This window comes from Lissotriton vulgaris, chromosome 8 (genome assembly GCF_964263255.1).
Source record: "Lissotriton vulgaris chromosome 8, aLisVul1.2, whole genome shotgun sequence".
NCBI classification, from domain to species: Eukaryota; Metazoa; Chordata; class Amphibia; order Caudata; family Salamandridae; genus Lissotriton; species Lissotriton vulgaris.
In genome coordinates this window covers 194,000,450-194,018,203 of record NC_141696.1, presented here as the reverse complement: position 1 = coordinate 194,018,203, position 17,754 = coordinate 194,000,450, and the positions used below count along the sequence as shown (strand labels likewise).

The following is a 17,754-nucleotide window of genomic DNA, read 5'->3' as shown; positions in this document are numbered from 1 at the left end:
CTGGTCTTCGTGTCCATTGTACCTGATCATGATTAGGCGGCCGGAGCCGGTAGCCTTGCCCATTTACAACCCACAAACATCTCTTATCCCGCTTTTCTATCTTCTGCACCTGGCTCTGCTCCTTTCCTTCTGGGCCTTTATTAGGGGGAGGTAACGAACTTTACGATGAGGCGGTCCGGCTCTTGAATACAATATTGACAAGGGATTGTGATGGACTGGTGGGAACCCCTCTTCGTGATGTTTGGTATCAGATATTATCGACAGTTCCTGTGTAACGCCAAATATTTATTGTTTAGAGACACAAAAGGTTTGGGAATGTACCGACATGTGAAATATTTGCCTAGAGCACAATTTTTGGTATATAAGGAGCAACCCACTTTGTACAAATCGAACAGGCTCCTGGTTACTGCCCGTGTGTAGTATCTATGACTTCTGTGTCCCTGCAGTAATAAACCTTTGGTCTTTGACGCCACCATCGAGAAGCCCGTGTTTCTGTTCATTTGTGCACCAAGGCAGGTGGGACTCCGGGGTCTTTGGGTGTTGTACCCTGACACCTCTGGACGGAACCAAAAAAAGTCCAGAACTCCACCGTGCACTCATATGGGCACTCTTGTCACCCACACAGTGTGCAGAGGGTTAATGTGCCTGCTACGAAGAATTTGTACCATACAGATCACAGAACGGAGTGTGAGTAAACTATGAGTAGCGCTATAAAAAAATGATGTTTTTCAGTAAGGTGCTATAGAGATGAGGTGCATTGCTAACGTGAGAGGTTGAATGGAGAGTTCAGATGTAGTAAAAAGGGGTGAAAGAAAATGGCCTGCAAAGTGATAGAAGGATCCGGGGAGAGGAGAGAGGGATGGAAGGGAGGGTAAGAGGAAAGCTGCATGGGTAAACTGCTTAACTCTGCACAAAACCGCCAGGTTTTCAAGGGCCCCCTGCCTTCTGGCAAGGGCCAGGTGAGCTTCTAATGTGGCAGCACGTATTCCTGCGGAGTGTAAGGCCCTTCCCAAAGGTTGACTAGAAATCTTTCTGATGTTAATTGCTGTATTTTGGTTATAAACTGGTATTGATGGGGTGAAATCTTTCCTCAGTGTTACTATGTGTAAAAAATGTCAAAATAATGAAGCAATGCTATTCCAAAATATGTGGCATCACATAACTTACATTTTCTTCCCACACAATTTAGACAAGCCTGTCGCGTAATTTGGTCCTCACTTGCCTCATAATTCTATTTGCCCTGCTTACAGGTTTAGAAATTTGTCAGGAGGGGGTCCTTTCGCCTCAAATTTTGAAAGGGGGGGGGGGGGGGGCTCGGCATTTGAAAGTTTGAAGACCTCTGCAGTAGACAGTCAAAAAAATTGTCCAGCATACAATCATTTGTCTATCTGGGGTTGGTCTTTGCTGTGAACGGCTCCTGGAGTGAGCATTTAGCTCATTCCAGGAGCAGGTTGTGAAAGGCCATCAATTCGATCCTGAGTTTGCCTCATCCTAAGACCACCGGGGCTATTTTAACAGCTCAGAAAATTTATAAACTTCAGTGCATCCCGGTGGCTACATATGGTGCTGAAATTTGGGGCCTGGCAAAAAGTTTAGGTATCCAACAGGAAGAAAACCGGTTCTGTAGGAAACTGTTGGGTATCCCAATCTCAACCCCATAAAATATATATATATATATATATATATATATATATACAAGGAACTTTTTTTTTTCCAAATCTTTTTTTATTGAAAATTTTTGGAAAAAGGAAAGAAAAGACAATACAATAAATCTTCCATTACATAGATTGATACAACCATGGTAGTAAGTGACACCTACACAAAATCAAAGAAAAGTTAGGACAAGTGTACCGATGCATCAAGGCTAAGCAGTCAGTGGGAACATTAACCACAGTGCATGCAAGGGTAGAATATACATTCATTGGAGCATACGGTGGTAGGATGTAGAGTCAATGGAACATACATAGATAATCGACAGTTATAAGGTTGCATCATGGGGGATCAAAGTGGGAGGACGATGCATCCAGGGAGGACCACAGTTTTTTGTTGGAAGGTTTCCATGTAGCTGATTGCAGCGCTGGGTTGTCAGCCCCTCTCAAAGAGCCATTCTAACCAGATTTTAAAATTGACCTCAGCAAAGTTCTTCCACTTACAAAGGATGACCTTGCATGCCAGCGTTAACATTCATCTAAAAGTTGCCGGTCATGTATGTCTGGCAATTGTGTGTCCATTGTACCCAGTATGATATAGATAAATACCTGAACAGGTTTAATTCCAAATATCTGGTGGATATAAGCAAAGATATTCCTCCAAAATGTTTGTAATAAGGGACAGTCAAAGCATATGCGCTAGGTCTTCAGGTGTTGTCTGGCAGTTCCAGCAATTGGGCGTATCTTTCAGATGGCATTTAAACTACTTCTGAGGAGTCCAGAATGCTCTGTTCAGCAGCATGTACTTCGTCTGGCAGAGGATCGGGGAAACCTTGTTTCATAGTGCAGTACTATGTATTACATCCCAATCTATCACTATTCCTGTCGAGTTAGGTTCCGTTTCCCATTTACCTTCCGTTAGCCTATGGGATTTCTTGGGCATGGGAAGGAGTTACTTATAGATTCTAGACACGAAATGGCCAGCATGGGACAGAATTGGCAAGCGCGTCATAAGCCAAGGTGAATCGGTAGTAAGTGCACGTTTAGAAATGATGGATTTCAGTTTCAGGAATTGATCAAATCTATGGGCGGCAAGTTGTCGTTTGCAGTGTCGAAAGGGATGGGCAGAGTACTGTCGTAAAGGTCTTTTACCATGTTGATACCGTTTTTAGCCCACAGATCCCAATAGAGGGTTTTGCCATCTATCCTAAACATAGGGTTCCTCCACAGTGACACCAAGATAGATTTTTTGATTACGGAGTTAGTTTTATGGGATTGGTCAAGCCTTAGTAGGGCTCGTCTAGTATTTAGTAGGATATATTTGGAGTAAGGTAAGTGCGATAAATCCATGCTAAGGAGAGCTGGAAGGGGTGCATGTGCAATGATAGATTTTTCAATAGATAACCATACTGGAACATAGGATGGAGAGTCGACTAGCCAGAGAGCACCCTGTTTGCAGAGGAAAGCCGTCTGGTAGTTCCTGAACGAGGGGAGGCCTAGGCCGCCTTTCTCTTTTGCTAGTTGCAACTTTTTTAATGATATCCTGGCTCTTTTCCCTCGCCACAGGACCTCCCCAAACAGCTTATCCACTTTCTTGATAAATTCATCCGTAAAAGTCATTGGGAGCATGCTAGCTAGGTAATTAACCAGTGGCATGCACATCATTTTAAGAGTCTCAGCCCTACCCCACCAGGATAGAAACTTTGGTGACCAGCCGTCCAATAATGTGGATATCTTTTTTAAAGTTAGTTCCTCATTCACTTTTAAGGTTGATATTAATTTTTTCCCGAAATCCAGACCCAGGTATTTAAAAGATTGTGGTTGCCAAGTGAGGCCAGATGTTCAGAGTATATCTTTATTCCCGACATTATTCAGGAGTTTGACCTCCGTTTTGTCCTTCTTCAGTTTATAGCCTGAAACCCTAGAATACTCGTCAATTGTAGTCATTAGCGCCGGAATAGCCTCATCAGCCCTTTCCGACATAATGAGCACATCATCTGCGTACGCAGTTAGTTTTACAGTACACCCGTTAAACGGCACACCGGCAATGGCTTCATTGTTCCTTATATGATATAGGAAAGGTTCAATTGCTAGCAAAAACAAGGACGGGGAGAGAGAGGACATCCTTGTCTCGTTCCCTGTTTTAGACAGAAGGATGAGGAAAAGGAGCCACCTGCTCTAACCTTAGCAGTAGGGCAGGCGTACAAAGACATACGAGTTTCGTAAATGTTGTGCCTAAGTTGAATTTGTGTAAAACTGCCTCCAGGAAAGCCCAGTCTACCTTGTTAAAGGCTTTCTCGGCATCCAACGTGATTGCCGCTGTGGGGGTATTTAGAAGCTTTGCTCTCTCCAACACATGAGCTAATACTCTGGTAGTATCGCTGGACAGTCTGTTTTAAAAATCCAGCTTGAGATGGGTGTATCAGATTAGGGAGGACTCGCTGGAATCGGGCTGAGAGAATCCTAGCTAGCAACTTACAATCGAGATTAATCAGGGAAATTGGCCTGTAATTTTTTGGTAGGGATGGGTCCTTGCCTTCCTTGGGGAGTACCTCAATAATTGCCTCCTCTAAAGTGCCCTTTACCTCACCTGTGTCCGTAATTTCTTGGAATAGGTGAAGGTCTGTCAGGTCTGATGCAAAACTTTTTTGTAAAATTTAGCAGTGAAGCCAACAGGGCCAGGTGCTTTCCCGCACTTAAGGCCTTTGATCGCCTTCTCTACTTCACTTGCTGTGATCGGGTCATTTAGACTCTGTTGTTCCTCTGACAATTTTGGTAAGTCGCATTCTTCCAAGTAATCCTGAATCTTACCCTCATCTACCGACTCGTTTTTAGCATATAGGGTCTCATAAAAGTCTTTAAAGACTTCCTTTATTTCGTGGGGATCTGAGTGGCCTACACCTGCAGAGTCCCTTATAACATTAATGGAGTTCTTCTGGACCTTGAATTTTAGATAGGCGGCCAGGCTTTTGCCCGCCTTGTTAGATTCGCAGAGTTTGAATTTCCGCTTTCTGTCCAGCCATACTCCCGCCCTTTCACTCACCAATTTGTTGTACTCTTATTTCTTATTAGTCATAGTGTTAAGTGTCTCTCTGTCCCTATTCATCTGGTGTCTGTTCTCGAAGTCCTATATCTCACTTTCTAGTTTTTCCAATTTAGCGTTTTAATCTTTGTTCATTGCAGAGCGAATCTTGATACATATCCCCTAAGCGTGCTTTTCAAGGCCTCCCAGCGTACAAGGTCTGAGGTGTCCCCTCTCATATTTAATTCCAGATACGAACGGATGGCTGTTTGGATAGCAATCCGATGTTGTTCTTTATTTAGATAGCTTCGTTTAGTCTCCATGATGTTTGTCTTGGAGAGGGCTTCATGTTACTGATGGAAAGAGAAATACATGAGCGGTCTGATAGAACTCTTGGCTCAATGGATGTATCCTCCATCCTCGGAACCCCATTTTGTGTAATGAAGATGTAATCGATACGCGAGTATGAATCATGTGGGGAGGAGTAGAATGTGTAGTCCTGATCGGTGGGATTCTGTATTCTCCATGTGTCCACTAAATTAAAGCGACGGCACAATTTAAGGAATGCGTTATGTGATTTGTTTTGTTTGAAAGTACACCTCGAGTCTCTATCTAGGGCAGGGTCGAATGGGAGATATAAATCTCCGCCCAGTATGTGTACTGCCGAGTCAGGGATAGTCTCGATCTGTTTCACCAGTCCCTCCCAAAAGTTTAGGTCACTAGTATTAGGTGCATAGACATTGGTGATGTAGAATTCTGTGTTGTCTATGGCAAGTTTGGCTGTGACCCATCTTCCTTTTTCGTCTGCTGATGAGGACAGTAGTTCTATCTTGGATTTTCTCGCTAATAGTATCAATACCCCGTTCTTTTTGCCTATTGCATCTGAGCCCACCACCTCAGAATAGAACTTATTCCGCAGCGTGTAAAATTGTTTCGTGTCTAGCTTGGTCTCTTGTAATAGCACAATATCGCCGTTTTGTCTGTCTACATAGTCTAATATCTTCGTTCTTTTTATGGGTTGATTCAAACCTTTTACACTCGAGGACAAAATTTTTAATTTGTCTAAGGAAGCCGCCCCGAGCGGCATATTCAGTGTAGGATGTACCATTTTTAGGTTATTGCGGACACCATAAGGACATTATAAACCTTAAGGAGTTGTGCTCCATGCGGCACAGCGGGTAGAGTATCTCCCTTCTTGTTGTATATGACACTAGGCTGACTAAAACCTCGAGCAGATGTGAGATCACATAGAGATGACATACAAATGACCCATCTTGTCCAAACAAACAATAAATAGGAAAATGAAAGTGAAAATAAGAACCATAGCATACAACACCTACCCCCCATCCTCCCCCACCCACAATTTGTAAGCATGGTGATATGAGGAAAACCGCAGTAGTCTCCTCCCGTCAGTATTAATATTGCATAAACATTGGAACAACATTCTAAAGCATTTGAACAGTATGCTAAACCTTTCAGAACCATGAGCAGTGCGACTCAACTATGGGACCGTAGTCCCGGCTAATCAGACAATCCCTATTAATAAGACGTCAAACGGAATGGACTTAAAATCTAAAGGATGCCATTGTAGAGTAATGTGACATCAGGTTCTCTATTCTGGGGTTCCTTAAAAACCAAGAGATGTGGTGTATGAACAAGAATGGCTTACTAACAGTTGAGCCCTTCACCAATAATCTTAATAAAGCTGAGAGAAGGCGGCAGTACCACATAGTTTATACAACCTAATAACTGGTCACATCGCTAAACCAGAACAGTAATTGAGATCGATGAAAAGAGGTCAATTAGGCGCATATACAGAAGAGTATAACAGATGCGACATCAAGGAATTAAAGCATAATGATTTGTTGAAAGTTTCGACCCAAAATAATGCCGTAGAGCATAACTCACAATACCAGGAGAGGTTCACGAATGTAAAACCTTAGTGTAGTAGGTACCAGAACCACAAATCCTGTGAATCAGTATGAGTAATAGGGTCAAGTCGTAAACAACATATATCGAAGATGTTCATTTGTATACAGAGGCCGAGGCCGCCATATTGTCGGGATTATTAGTGTCCATGTCGCGCTCCTCCAAATCTTCGAGCATACGTTAAGTTTCACAGGATCCGTAAAGATGTGAGGAGACACACGAACAATTACTCTATATTTTGCCGGACCCACAACACCAAATTGGTAGCCCCTTGATTTTAATTGTGGGCGCAGGGCCAGAAATGCTTTTCTTACTTCTACTGTTTCTTTGCTATAATCCTGTGAGATGTAGAGCTTTGTGTCCTTCCATAGGATATGGTTGTGTTTCCGGACAAAGGCTAGGATTTGTTCCACGTGTTGATATCGTAATGGCTTACAGACGATGGGTCTGGGACCTTTTTGCGTCTTGGTGATTCTTCCGGGTACTCTGTGCGCTCTGTCAAACTCCAGAGGATTGACGAAGATAAAATTAGTGGCCTGAGCAAACCATGATTCCAAAAATTGGACACAGGATCCCTGCAAATCCTCTGACCCTTCCGGAACCCCATAAATGCGTAGGTTCCCTCTCCTGTTTCTGTCTTCCAATTCGGCCAATCTTCTAGTGGTTTGGTCGGAGGAAATGTGTAGGTGTTTCAGAGCCGCACATGTTTTGACTTCAATGTCTTCAAGTCGGCTAATCCTGGATTCCGTCTCTGCCAGACGTGCATTAGTGTCCCTAATATCTTGACGAATTGCCGCCACCTCCTCCTTAGTTGCCTTGGCCAAATCTTTCACTTCATCCAACCTGTTTAGGATCAGGTCTATGGCATCGGTGGTAACTTTCTTTGTTTTATTAGGTGATCCCGGTTTTGAGTGGTCAGATTTGAGCCTTTTCAGGGTACTCTGCTCTTTGGTGTCCATTGTGGCTGTTCGGGACCTTAAGTGTCGCCTCGAGGAATTTGCCGCCACAAGCGCGTAGAACAGACTTGATCAATGTTTCTATATGGCCCGTGTGTTCGCGTTGATGTGAGTAGGTTAGCTAGGCTGATTAGCTTAGGGACGACAGTTCTTCCAGGCCAAGGAAATTGAAGGCCAGTGTCTCGAAGCGCTGTGTGGGGCTTAACGCCTGGCAGAATTTTGGAAAAACCTGTCCTGTAGATTGCAATCTTTTCAATTCAGCGTCATACATGGAGAGCAGGTACATGTGAGGAACTACACAATCTCTGCATGCATGGTTGGCCAGCTCATAAAGCACAGAGCTATTAAGAGATACCCTCAGTGTTGATCATGGGTTTGCCATAGGGTGCTGCATAAGTTCACTTAATGCCGACCGGACACGTGGCGTCATGGGAGGAATCACTGCCGACAGAGAAACATGCGTGTCACTCACTCGCTATGTGTTCGCCAGACCCTCGTCAAGAACTGCGTGTCAGCGCATTATTAACTGGTGCTGGTACTTCCCCTTAGCTGGATAATCGGCATTAGAAGCCTTAGATGCTCGTGTTATGCAGTTGTGGAGATGGCGGCCGCCATCTTAGTAAAGGTACTGGAAGCCTGGAGCCTAATATGGCGGGTTGGTTGAGATCGCAAAGTACTCACGCGTCCGACGCTTGGTAGCACTCTGGGTCCCAGGGCAGGGTTTGAATTCTCGAGCCTTCAGGTCTTTACAGTACCTCAGTCCAGCGGTGTCTCCCTGGGCATTTATACCGCATTGCCGACCACGCGGCATCCCGCGCTCACTTCCTCATCGGCTTCACGGCTGGGGGCGGTCCGGATTCTCGCTCGACGTTTCGCCGGTTCTTAAGCAGCACCGGTCCTGGAAAGTAGCTCACTGCATTCCGCTAGTGTTCCGATCCCCAAATCCGCCTTTACATTGCGTGTTTAGTTGGAAAGAAGCTTTCCAAATCCTGATGTAGGATCGTGTCACGGGAGGAGAGACGCTTTACACCGCCATCTTCCTCGGCGTCCAAACCACGCCCCCCCATGCCACAAGGAACTTAACATCCATGTTATATCTGATTTTATCCATCCGTGCACGACCCCATTTTTTGGCTGTCAGTGTGGAAGAAACCGGCCACTTCTCTGACCCAGCAGATTGTTATTGATTGTTTAAAGTGTGACAAAGTGCTTGAAATTCCATGGTTAAGAGGTGTGCAACAAAGTCTGCGCAGCATTAATAGAGAGCACATTTTCTTGGACCACAGCTCTGCTGAAGCAGTTCGAAAAAAGGAACTGCGGGGCGCCTCTTATTTTTTTATATAATAAGTAGCGGAATGTTCTAGAATCTGGGAAAATACTTGTGCGCAACTATATGCTTATTGAACAACATTGTTACCCGCTGCACATATATCTTATCTTACCAATGAGCCGATGGGAGAGGAGTTTTATGTCAACTAAGAGCTGGTACTATCAGATTTGCACTTTGCGGTTTGGGTGGTGACCAAGAGGATAACAATCAAACGCCATGCCCTTGTGACTGGAGGAGTGATCAATTATACACTTTTTTATTCTTCTGTAAGTACTATTTTAAATACTCCAAGTGGCTTAAATTCTTATTTTAAAGAGACGAGCGATCAGTTTTGATGAGGCTTATCAGTGTATAATAACCCTAGATGATGTAGATTTAACTTTTCACTTTCTTAGAATTGCCATTAGAGCACGTAGGTCTATGTTGGATTCTTGACTCTTTTGCTACAACTGAGAAAATGTTTTAATGGTCTTATGTAAAACCTTTTTCTTCATGTTATTGTAAATATGACGGAAGATTTTGTAATGTTTGGTACTTTAATTTTATTCATGTATTGATTGACTGTGTATTATGAATTGGTGCTTTTATTGGTACCAAGGTATCCAAATAAAGTTAATGAACTGAACTGACCCTGTTACATCTTTCTACCAAACCATTACTACGGGGATGATATAATGCAGTGGAAATGTGTTTGATGCCCCAATGACTCATGAACCCTTGGAACTCTTTGGCATAAATTGCACCCCATTGTCGGTGACCACTTCAACAGGCGCTCCTGTCAAAAATAAGGGCTGGAGAAATTTTAACACCTCCTCAGTGTTGGTGGACTACACAAATTTCCTTTTGGCTGCAGGTAGATGAAATGTTGAAGAAAATAAAAAAAAATGGACGCAGCCTGCAAAGCTCATGGGGGCGTTACAACAGTTTAAAAATACAAGACAAATATCCTTTTGCAGCGTGTATCTTTTCTGGATTCACATGCAGTTCATTATTCCGCTATCAAGTGGTTGGGTCTGCAATTTTTGTATTTTTTTTTCTTCTTCCCTCTGTGGGCGTCTGCATACAACTATTTGGTGTCTTCCTGTGATGTCAACATGTTTCCTCCGGAAGCTCCCACCTTTGGTTGCCATTTTCAGATTCTTTTTTTCAGCTGTTGGGCCTGGATCGATACGGGAGGAGCTCCTGAAATTTGTAGAGCAGAAACAACAACATTTAAGGAAGAATCTTCAAGAACATACAGTAAGACTATTTGACATACCAGACTTCGAAATAAGGTGCCGGAGGGCGCGGTAAAGTGAAAAGAACCACTTTGCCAACGACTGGACAATGCTCATAAAGGTAGCTCCCTGTGCGAGGTGATGGGCAAGACACCGTTCAAGTTTTGCCAAAATTGTCACCACAAGTACGCCCAGAAGGACCAACATCCTGTCTGCAACCTTTGTCTACCACTGGATCACCGAAGTGAAGATTGCAACGCGTGTTTGCCTTACACCCCAAAAACTTTGAGGGTAAGTGAGAGACGGAGAAGAGCCAACTACAACATGCACGGGCAGGGCACGAGTGTCCTCATCAGTCAGATGCACACACAATCAATAAGGCTTGTTACCGCACTCTTTGGAGTAGCTTGACTGGTTACTTGTAAAAGGGGCAATACAAAATGCCCCAGTGGGGAGAAGTTACAAACAGTATATTGTGTATATTTTCTAATTCTAAAGGACTGTTCACTGACCTAATTTCTGGATTTGTTTCCAAACACAAATCTTTAAAGATTATTGCAAATCCCAATATGTTCACGAAGTAATGCTGCTCCTGCAGAAGGGGGAATCATATTACCATTCTGGATTTAAAAGATCTGTACCATAACACTCTGATCCATCCTTCTCACAGCCAGTACCTCTGGTTCGTGGTCTCTGACAACTTGTAGTTTGAAGTTTGCTGTCTAACAATGCCTTTGCAAGGTGGTTTACAAAATGGTTTCTTTGTCCCTCCATCCTTCACATAATCTTGATACATGGTTGCTGAAGAATGCAGTTTAAAGTGCAAAGCGCCATGTTGAGTTACCCTATTTACGTAAAGAAATTTCATACAAAACCATAGAGCGCCTAAAACGTCTTGGGTGCAACAGTTAATCACGGCTAAGGGCTACCCAACACTGGAGTGTGTATTGGTATGTCGGACAGCAATTCCTCTTTGCCAGACACCACAATATCTGAAAGTGAAGAAAATACAATTATTGGGAATGATGGCTGTAGACTCCACTGGGGGCAGCAATCATTACTGGCCAAAGGGTACATAGAGAAGGTCCTGAAGCCTAAAAGCATCTTGGGGTGCTACTCAGGATATTATTTGCTGCCCAAAGTAGACTGAGGTCTGAAGCCAATTTTGGACCTTCAACTTGTGCACCCCATTCTGCGGAAGAACAGGTTCTAGATGTATGCGTTGGCCCAGGTCCTTGCTGTTCTAGATCCAGGGCATTGACTGTGTCCTTGGACTTTCATGTCCCCATGCTGCAGTGTCACTGAGGTTTCCATCAGTTCAAGGGGTCAGAGCATTAACAATTTGCCATTTTACCCTTCGACCTCATCTCAACTGTTAAAAGTGTTCACAAAGGTGATAGTGGCGATCATGGCCCATCTTTGCAGGTCAGGATTCCCCTACCTTGTCAACTGGCTCCTGAAGGTAGGCTATCTGCAGTCAGTCATGGATCACCTGCGAACTACTGTCATCCTTCTCATCTCTGGGATTCTCCATCAGCTAGCTGAAGGCCCTCCTGCAGCCTATATAGAGGATCCCTGTTAGAAATTGAGTTTTCTGGTTGGCAGAGTATACACCCTGTCCAAGTAGGAGCCATAATCCTAGTCAGGGTAAGTCCGATACACAACCTAACTTAACCTGTGCTCACCCTTTGGTTGCATGGCATGGAGCAGTCAGGCTTAACTCAAGAGGCAATGTGAAAAGTATTTGTGCAACGCTTCAATTACAAAAACAGAGCAAGCACCACAAAAAAAATCACACCAGTTAAGAAAAATAGAGAATATTTGTCTGAGTAAAATAAGACCAAATGACAAAAATCCAACTATTAGATGTAGAGATTTTTTTTTTAAAGATTAAATCCCAAAACAGTGCTTAGAAGTCAATAGCGCTAAACTGTTACTTGAGGTCACGCTTGACCAGGGTAAATCCATAGTTCAGAGAGACCACGATGGAGGGCATGCTGGCTGGCTACTGGACCCACGCTAGGCCCACTGAAAAAGTACCTTGTATGGAGCAAGCTTTGGCATCAAAGACTCCCCGTTTAGGCTTTGATTCACACAGTTGGGTTGAAGCGTCCGAGTTGAGTATTGCAGTCTGTGTCAAAGGATCAGTGCTTTTGTTGGAGTAGAGCCTTGCAGCAGTGTCTTCGGATCGGTGCTGCTTTGACGTCGAACCTCGCAGTCTGGACCCATGCCGTTGTCTAATCTGCACTGCGTCGGTCTGATTGGTACAAAGGGTGTCACTGCATCGAGATTTTTTGTTTTAGTTTTGCAGAAAATAGCTGCAAAACTCACATCTGAGACCCAAGACTGGATGAGGCACCTCAAGCAAGGGTGGGACTCCAAGATGGCAGTCAAGCAGCACCAGCAGAGTTGAAAATGAGGCAAGCCTGCAAGCCCTTGGAGAAATTTGGGTTCAAAGATGTAGAGCGCAGGTCCAGCCATCTCTCTCCCAGGCAAGAAGCAGCAGAGCAGGTAGCAAAGTGGCAATCCCTCTAGCGGCACAGCAGCTCTTTTTCCAGACAGAATGTCCTTGGTTCCAGCAAAGATATGATTTGGTGGTGTCAGGGGTCCAGTTCTTACACACATGTGCCTTTGAAGTGGGGGAGGCCATTGAAGATTACAAGGTCCCTGCATTTCCTGTCCTGACTCCAAACTCACTACAGGGGGACAGGCACAGCCCTATTCAGGTGCAAGTGTAAGATCTTCCCTCCCAATCTACCTCGGGGTGGCCCATCAGCCTGGTGATGGGTCTTCAGGGTGCAAATGTCTCACCCCAGTTCCCTTTGTGTGACTGTCTAGAGGAAGTGCAGAAAGCCCAGCTGTCACCCAAACCATACGTGTATTCAGAGACGGGCAGAGTCACAGAATGTTTACAGTAAGAAAATGCCTTCTTTCTAAAAGTGCAATTTTCAGACTTGCAATTTAAAAATCCAACTTCACCATAAGTTGTGATTTCAAATTGCGAGTCCAGAGATGCCAAACGCCACGTCTCTATATTTTTCCAATTGGAAATTGCACCGTAAGGCAATCCCAATCTTAAGGTATGGGAGAGTTATGCCTTGCAGTAGCGAAAAACTAATTTAGCAATTTTTCACTACCAGGGCATGTAAAACACAAAGGTACATGTCCAACCTTTTAAATACAATGCACCCTGCCCATAGGGCTGCCTAGGGCCTACCTTAAGGGTAACTTATATGTAATAAAAGATGGTTTGGGCCTGGCAAGTAGGTGAACTTGCCGGGTCAAAGTAACAGTTCAAACTGCACACACAGGCTCCGCAGTGGCAGGTCTTAGCCATGTGTAAAGGATTACTGAGTTGGTGACCCAATCAGTGCTGCAGGCCCACTAGTAGCATTTCATTTACAGGCCCTAGGCACATATCATGCACTTTACTAGGGACTTGCACATGAATTAAATATACCAGTTGCGGATAAGCCAATGTTGGCATGTTTTGAGTATAGAGAATATGTACTTTAGCACTAGTTAGCAGTTGGAAAGGGCTCAGAATCCTAAAGTCGTAAAAAACGAATTCAGCAAAATTGGGGAGAAGGAAGGCAAAATGTTTGGGGGTTGACCCCTGCAGAAAACACCATTTCTAACACAACCCACCTCCAGCCGAAAGACAGGGTCGACTAATCAATACTTTGGACTTCCCTGCTTAGGGCGATAGAACATGGACAGTAGCCCACTATTGCAGGGGTACTTGCCAGTTACACGCCTCCCTGGATCCCTCTGCCTATACTCTCGGGCCCACTAATCTGACCCAAGGGGAACTAGTGCTTAATTTGTAAACCAATCAGTGCCAGCGCCCGTGTCAGGAGGCCACTGCATCTTGCACTGCCCATTGCCCAGCTAGAGACCGTACCAACACAACTACTTACCATCACACTCCTACAAGTGTGACAATTCATACTATTTCAGGCACCCAAAGCTATCGGAATGGCTTGGGTGGCAGGTATAAGTTGTGTGTAATGTATATAAAAATTAAAAAACAACTTTTGTGCTGCTCATCACTAAATTACATAAACAGCGCCACCATGTGGCAGACTGTCATAGGTGCCAAGCACTGGGTAAAATTAAGCACTTTGGGAAACACTTATGCTCACCTTTTGGACCACATCTGTGCAGCACATAAACTTACTTTGCTCACAGATGCATCTCAGTAGGCTGGCAGTACCGCCATGACAAACAGTTTGATGTGGCCTATTCCACCCCTTGGGTCGGTCTTCTGTCCCCAACCCAGGAAAAACTCTGATCCCAAGGACCACAACCAACAGTGACGACAGAAGTACTCAGTGTCAAGAGCCAGGCCATCCATAAATGTGGTTTCTCAAAGTGGGATGGGGGGCAGTAGCCCCAGGTGCCTTGCACACTTTTTCCACTTTACCTCCCACAAGTTCAGGGGTGGTATCCTGAGGCTGGTCACTCAGTCCAGGGTCTGTACCCTGAGGCTGGATAGGAGACCGGGCTGGGCTCTGCCTGACCCTGTTCCTTCCTTTAGTGTCCCGTACCCTCGTCTTGAATGGTCCCCCCCAGAAAACTAACTGTTTGGCTGCCTTCCCAGTTCCTCTGCTTTCTGGGGAATGAGTTCCCCAAAGTGTTAGTCTATGGGCATCTGGGGATGAGCTATGATCCTCTTCTGGGTCACCTCCCCACCCCACTCTAGGAATACCTGGGCCATAGAGCGGTAGACATTCTGCCTATGAGCTGGAGTTACCCTACACACCTGGTCGGTGTAGTGCTCTGGGGAAAACAGTCTTTCCACTACCAAGGTCTGGCTAGCCCCAGTGGACCCCATTTACTTGCACCTGGTGGAAGTGACGACTCCCGCTAACTGTCACCAACCTACCCATTGAGTCCACCTCCCAGCTAAGAGAGATCAAGACATGGTCTATGACCTGCCCTTGGGGTCTACCTACATCTAAGGCCACATTTGCTAGCCCTGTAGAGAGGTACCATAAGTGGGTGGGTCATCGGGACAGAGTTCCCCTGCTTGTGTCCTACTTACGGAGAGGTGTGGTGTCACGGATCCAATATCTGAATGTGCTGTCCATGAACATGCCTGGACGTCGATGGATCTCCTAGATAAGGGTTCTCCAATATCGGTCCTGGAGAGCCGGATCTATACCAGATTTTTAGGATGACTACAAAAATTACGGAAATGTGGATCAGCAAAAAATCTGGCATGATTCTGGCCATCTAGAACTGACATGGCGAACCATGTCCTAGATGGTAAACCATTTAACTTGATCGCTGAATGTCGGGGTGGACGAACTCAGCAAATGTGAGCTGGCAGACCAAAATAAAGCATCACCTTCCAAGGGTGGTGCAAGCCATCGTCACTTGGTGAGGCATATCATGGTTAGTGTTTTCGCCACAATAGAGAACACTGAGTTGCAATTATTATGTACCAGTCTTCTGTACTCCTTCCCAACTCTCACTCTCAAAGCTCTGAAGATCAGGACTGACTTGCTCCAGGTCTTCCTGATTGCTCTCGTCTTGGCCAGGAGAATGTGGTATCCAGAGCATGTGATCGTGAGCATTTGTCTCTCGATCACATTGGAGGACCTCCAGTCTCAGCAGCAGGGCTATACCTGTGTCTCCACACCCTACACATCGGAGTGGAGATTGAACAGCAGTAACTGAGCAATTTCGATTTACCCTTTGAAGTAGTGGATGCTATTCTTGGGATTAGCTGCCCATCTAACAAATGTATATATTTGTAGCAGGAGTAGGTGTAGATCAAAGGTCACAATACAAAAAGGACTGTCAATGGTCTGTACAACTAATGGGGGCAAAGAAAAGAAAAATGTGACTGACTCTGTGTCTACCTGTAAGGTGTGTACAACAAAAAGGAAATGAATCCCATCAGCCCACCCATATGGCAGAGCTTCATCATCTGGGATAGAACCAAAGATGGTCCGGTTAAGGAGCCACACACCTGTTGGAATTAAGTGCTTCTCCAAATCCAAGGAACCACCAGTGATGGATCGTACCAAAAATCAAAACAGTTTAAGATGGTGTGGGATATTAAATTGCATTAAATTGTATTGTTATACTGTGAATAAGGGGTTTGTCTGTCCTTTGGTCTTTAAATAATTTTCCCCTTAGACCCTCCACCAACCTTGTTTTTGGACGTAGATCAAAGGTCTTCAAACTTTGGCAAGTGTGCCCAAGATGGGCCCATGTCTGGATACCCAGGAGGTGTAAATGCCTCAAATATTTTTCATTAAGATAGCCTGGAAGCGCAACTTTATTTTACACACAGCAGAATTACTGAAAAATAAAAGTAGGGTAACTTGTTTTCAAGAGTGCTGTGGTGGTGGAGTAAAAAAACCTGGTTACAATAAAAAGAACAAAATAGAATATAAATGTCTTGATATTTAGACCTTCAGGTAGCTACGTAATAAAAACAAACCTTAATTGAAAAATAAATACCCATTAAACTACTTGCTGAAAAATGCACTGTTACGCTACGAAACCTCAATTGTTTGATCATGCACACAGACATTGGCAATGATTTGCATTAAGAATGACAGAACTGAATTGTGATTAGTGCAGTAGGGAAACGGACTGAAACTATTGCAGACATTTTTATAAATGCCCATTAAATGTACTGTGCTCTTAACAGCCTTACATTACCTCACAAAGGAATAGGTAGTTTTCACCATAAAGCCTCAAGTGGCTCATCCATTAGTCTACACTGCTAATGTCTGCCACTGGTAGCATGGAGCTGGTGAGAGCCAAGCTCATACACCCCATGTGGAAGAAAAAATGTAAGCCTATTCCAGAAGATCAAGCTTACATATTTATTAACAATTATTCTCGTCTCCCCAGTTGTACATTCTGCCCATAAGAGCTTCTGCACAGTCCACAGGAGATGTCAACCCACCAGATGGAGTCTAAACGAATCAATGCCACTGGAAAGCAAGTAGCGCTTCGGGACAGCAACACACTGGTGCATTGCCAATCTATTTGATGAGCTTCCTCGCCTAGTACGACTGTTATCGTAGAAGATGGAAGAGTTGTTGAAGCACCAACCAGAGGCCCATCATGATAGACAACAATATTTGTATGGTGAGGGAAAGTGGATCAGCAGTGCCAATCCTAGATGTGCCTTCAACACAGTGGATACGGCCATGAGGTATTAATACCAACATCCTCCTGTGTACGCCTGGCATAGGGTGTTAGAGTTGAGAGCCAGGGAGCAACAGCACATCTTAAACATATTTTTGATGATGAGCATATCTTGTGACTCCAGGTCAATCAGATGCTCGAAAGAAAGGGAGGGCTTTGATCTTGCCAAATCCATGGGTGCCTTACAGTCCCCTGGTCTCAAATCTGCTATTCGTAAGCACCAAAGCAGTGGAGGTTCCAAACTGGTGGGGGGGTGGGGGGGTGGGGGGGTTGAATCCCTGTGCGAACAGGACCAACAATCCTTTTGAGTACCCCCTTTGCAGCCTAAGAACTTCTAGAGTGGCGCTTGTATAGATATTGGGCATGGAAAAGCAGAGGTCGTTCCCTAAGGTGCTCCTCTGATTCAAAACTACGACTCTTCCCTCCATTTCCACCTCTCCTCCCCTTCCCTTTCCCCCCCTCACCACCACATCAC

At 44.6% G+C, this 17,754-nt stretch overlaps 1 protein-coding gene across 3 annotated transcripts in view; it reads left to right on the top strand.

The window, feature by feature from the left end:
* Nucleotides 1-17,754, top strand: part of CREBZF (CREB/ATF bZIP transcription factor) — a 97,933-nt gene that overhangs the window by 70,701 nt on the left and 9,478 nt on the right. Inside the window, exon 5 of one of the 3 annotated variants that reach the window (XM_086933923.1) lies at nt 16,980-17,286. The exons of the other annotated variants lie outside the window; for them this stretch is intronic. The gene's annotated coding sequence lies outside the window, so the exon portion shown is untranslated. The remainder of the gene's footprint in view (nt 1-16,979; nt 17,287-17,754) is intronic. 3 annotated transcript variants of the gene reach the window in all.